Genomic DNA, 5,307 nt, shown 5'->3' with positions numbered 1-5,307 from the left:
TCCTTAGTTGTAGTGGGCAAGGGTCTTTGGAAAAGGCATAATCCCCCATATGTAATAAAAGGCACTAAAATCTGACAACAAAGAGCAATCAGAAGTGTGTTAGTACTACTATATGTGCCTGCCACTAAACTATAAGCTCCACCTGGACAGTGTCAAACAGGAGGCATTACCAGTGACCAGGGGATGGAACCGACCAAAAGCAGAACCAACCAAAATTATGCTCATAAGGAAAAAAAACAATTCCTGGTCTCTTCTGGGCTTAAGAAAAATCAGAACTGGTGCTGTTGGTCTGTCCTGGCCAATGGGAGTATTACCCTTTGTAAACCATGAATCAGTAGAAGAAGTCTGAAACATGAAACTTTTAGTCTTAATCTATCACAGCAAAAATCAAACACATATTTAAAATCTGACCAGTACAACATAAACACGTTTAATCAAACTACATATATAGTTTTTTGAAAAAAACTGCAGGTTTTAAAAAATCCCTTACTTTGTCAAATGGATTCTTTCACTGAGGGAGGCCATACTGAGACTATAACAGAGACTATAATATGCAAATTTCAGGAGCATGCTCAGATTGTAACACTGCTTTGAGTATTCTACCCAGAATGCCTTGTTTTAGTAAACTCCTCCACTAGAAGTATCAGGAGATTTCCCTATCTTGTCCCCTGCTGGTGATGTTATTATGCAAATGAAGGGCACACACTAACTTCCAGCAGGTGGCAGCACTACTGTACAGCAGCTAACACAGAGGTTTGGCTGATTTGAAAATATCTTAGAAGGGTTGATAAGGAACAAGGAATTTCAACTGAGCATGTGCGAGATTTCAGAGCTACAGTTGGCTGGGAAGATATAGGTAGGAGGAGCCAGTGAAATCCAAGATGGCTGCCTCAGCTAGAACTGCAGTGGAGATAGGGGAGATCTTGCAGAAGGAACAGTGAACTGATGATTTACATTATACAAACAATTCTAACTCTTGAACTTTCACATAGTGTATTTTAGTTATGATTGGTGCTCTTTAAAAGGGGTTGCTCACATGTAAATAGGATTTTAGTATGTTGTAGAGAGTGTTATTCTGAGACAATTTGCAATTGGTTTTCTTTTTTTATTATTCGTGGTTTTTGAGTTATTTAGCTTTTTATTCAGCAGCTCTCCAACTTGCCATTTCAGACATCTGGTTGCTATGGTCCATATGAACCTAGCAACCATTCCCGGATTTGAATAAGAGACTGGAATATGAACAGGAGAGGGGCTGAATAGAAAGATGAGTAATAAAGAGTAGCAATAACAATACATGTGTAGCCTTACACAGCCACCCCCATTTGAAAGCTGGAAAGAGAAAGGAAGAAAGCAAATAGTTCAAAAACTAAAAATAAAATAAAAAATGAAGACCAATTTATAATTTCTTTAGATTTGGCCATTCTACTAAAAGTTTACTTAAAGGTAAATCAACCCTTTACTTTCTAAGCAACTTCTGAACTGGTCTTTATTTATTTATTTTTTATGGTTTTTTGAATTATTTGCCTTCTTCCTGTATTGTTATTATGTATTGTTATTGCTACTTTGTATTACTCCTCTTTCTATCCAGGTCTCTCCTATTCATATTCCAGTCTCTTATTCAAATCAATGCATGGTTGCTAGGATTATTTGGACCCTAGCTACCAGATGGCTGAAATTGCAAACTGGAGAACTGCTGAAAAAAAAGCTAAGTAACTCAAAAACCACAAATAATAAAAATTGAAACCCAATTGCAAATTGTCTCAGAATATCACTCTCTACTTTATACTAAAAGCTGACTCAAAGGCAAACAACCCCATTAACACCAAGACCTGAGATCATCCATTGCTGTTACAGGTACCTATATAAAATACCATCAAACTGAACTCATGGTCTCCCAATGCCCCCATTGTTATAACTCCCAATGTTGAGTAAGGAACCTTTTGGGCTTATAGAATAATAAAGGCTACACACCCAACAGGTCTACTTGGTCATTTGGCTATGGTTCTAAATGTTTCTATAAATGATGATCATTTCCCACTATTATTCACACTTCAATGGTAATTCATTATGATATTTGTATATTTCAATATTTCCATGAAACAGTCAGACATCGACCTCTCTTCATAATGCATCATAGACTATGAATTCCATGGCCGCTGTCATGTATCAGTTCTGCGCATCTCCGAGAAGTGATTAAAGGCCCTGTTCCAGAATGCGCCATTACAGGAGAGGAGAAAGTCACATAATTATTCCGAGAGGCAACGTGTTTCCATGGAAGATTCTATTGTGATGGGTTAGTTATGGAGGATATTGGGCAGTTAACAATAAAGTCAGTGGGATTTGTCACGCCATTTCTTCTTAGGATGAAACGCTTCCCAGAAATAAAAAGATACGCCTGAGTCACACGGCATTAACCAGTTGGTTGCTGGATGGCAAGGAAAACATAATGGATCAAGCAAAGTGTCAAAAGAAGGAAAGGCTGCAGAAAAAAATTAAATGTTGGGGATCTCTTAAAAGGAAATGCATTTACATCTCTTAATAGTGAAAGAAAACAAAAGGGGGAAAGAAAACATAAAGTGGAAAAAAAATCTTCTTTTGTGACGAAAAGTCACATGATTTCCCTACCCGCCCCTAATTTATATACAAATTAGGATTCGTTTCGGCCAGGCACAAGGATTCGGCCGAATCCGAATCCTGCTGAAAAAAGCCGAATCCTGGATTTGGTGCATCCCTATAATAAATTCATGTTGATGGTACAGGTATAGGATCCATTATCCAGAAGCCCATTGTTCAGAAATTTTTAAGTAAACTTAAGGCATGGTGGTCCAAATTAAGGAAAGGTCCCTTATCCGTAAAACTTTGACTAATATGGAAATGAAGAGGACTTGCTAGGTTGAAAGTCAAGTAACGGAAGAGATGGGTTTGATAGGTATAGATTGACAAATGGGGTGATGGGCTGATAGCTCTAAGTGTTTGCCTCTCCCTATACTTTTTCATGTAAATCTGAAAGCTCTAGTAGTAAACAAGGTTTGATCCCAACTAAGATGTAATTAATCCTTCCTAGAAGCAAAACAATCCTATTGGGTAAGTAAAATGAAGGTTTGATGATCCAAATTAAAGAAAGCTTCCTTATCCGTAAAAACCCCAGGTCCCAAGCATTCTGGATAACAGGTCCCATAACTGCAGCCACATTTGCCCTGCCTGTTCCCAAAATGCAGAATAGTGAAGCAGGGTTAGTGGGTGCCGCCTTGTACTCACACTGAGCATGTGCAGTTGAAGCCAGATCCAGAACGGCTTCATTTTTCTCAATAGATACAATTACATCTGGAGGCCAAATATCAGCAGTTACCCGGGCCCCAGTACAATTGACCTCTCTTGTCTTGTTGTCTGATTCCACTGATGCCTATGTAAGATTTCACTTGGGTTGTTTTGGTGCCTGCAGTTATAGGACAGGCACTTTTATATATCAGCAACGCTAAAGGAATTGTTTAGTATAAAAATAAAAACTTGGCAAATAGATTAGATTTGCAGAATAAAAAATGTTTTCAATATAGGTAAAGTCAAAAAAGTAATGTATAAAGGCTGGAGTGACTAGATGTGTAACAGAACAGAACACTACTTCCATGATGTCACTTCCGATTTGCAGCACCATCACTTCCTGTTTGATGGTGGTCAGCGGGGTTGCGGGTCGGGGAGCAGATCAAAGTGGGTAAATTTGCAGATTGCGGTTCCAGTCGTGGGAGGTGGATTCGGGTCTTAGAAATTGGTTCCGCACAGGACTCTACCACGTACACCCACTCTTAGAAGCACTGTATTAGTTTTAAGTATAAAATTTGCCCATAACCTTTCAGCCACGTTCTTTTAGTTAACTGCATAAAATCAGTAAATACGGACTATAGGTTATTGGGATAAGGCCAGTTTGCCCATATTTGTGCATTAAACCAACAATGATCAAACGATTGTTATTATTTATATGGTGTCTTTTCTCTCTCTTTTTTTTAACAATTGTTTTATTGATTTTTCTCAGAAAATGACATAGTAAAGTCAGATAAAAACAACAGAGGTCATCAAGTCACCAGTCTATAGCACTGCATTATGTACATAACTGCTACAGCAATAAACCAGTTAATTATATCATGAAGACCTTGAATCAAGTATAATGGCAAGTAAGAAGAAAATGGATGAGAGAAATAACAGGGTTAGGGGGAAAATCTGACCCACGGCACAGCAGAGTTAAGGCCAGATAAAGGGTAGGCAACACAGGCATGGGCTTTGGGTGCACATTTCATTGTAGGCATGGAAAATCTTAGCTATGAGGAAAGACTGGCCAAATTGGGGATGTTAGCGCTGGAGAAGAAGCGCTTAAGGGGAGATATGATAACTATGTATAAATATATAAGGGGATCACATAATAATCTCTCTAATGCTTTATTTACCAGTAGGTCTTTCCAGCTGACACAAGGTCACCCATTCTGATTAGAAGAAAAGAGGTTCTGCCTAAATATTGGGAAGGGGTTTGTTACAGTGAGAGCTGTGAAGATGTGGAATTCTCTCATTGAATCAGTGGTACAGGCTGACACATTAGATAGCTTTAAGAAGGGGTTGGCTGGCTTTTTAGCAAGTGAGGGAATACAGGGTTATGGGAGATCGCTCATAGTACAGATATAGGACCTGTTATCCAAAATGCTCGTGACCAGGGGGTTTCCCAATAATGCATCTTTCTGTAATTTGGATCTCCATACCTTACATCTATAAAATCTTGTAAACATTAAATAACCACAATAGGCTGGTTTTGCGTCCAATGAGCATTTATTATCTCTCTGTTTCTTGTTTTATTATTACAGAGAAAAAAGAAATAATTTTTAAAAAATTTGGATTATTTGGATAAAATGGAGTGAATGCGAGACGACCTTTCTGTAATTAGTAGCTTTCTGGATAACTGGTTTACAGGGTCCGATTGCCATCTTGGAGTCAGGAAGGAAACATGATTTTATAGATGTACGGCATGGAGATCCAAATTACAGAAAGATGCATTATCGGGGAGAACCCCTGGTCACGAGCATTCTGGATAACAGGTCCTATATCTGTACTATGAGCTATCTTCCATAACCCTGTATTCCTTCACTTGCTAAAAAGCTATCCAACCCCTTCTTAAAGCTGTCTAATGTATCAGCCTGTACCACTGATTCAGGGAGACAATTCCACATCTTCACAGCGCTCACTGTAAATAAAAAACCCCTTCCGAATATTTAGACAGTAAATCTGTGATACATCAAGAAATAATTTGGGAATGGCAGTCACAGTCAT

This window comes from Xenopus laevis, chromosome 6L (genome assembly GCF_017654675.1).
Source record: "Xenopus laevis strain J_2021 chromosome 6L, Xenopus_laevis_v10.1, whole genome shotgun sequence".
Classification (NCBI taxonomy): Eukaryota; Metazoa; Chordata; class Amphibia; order Anura; family Pipidae; genus Xenopus; species Xenopus laevis.
This window is presented reverse-complemented; position numbering follows the sequence as displayed.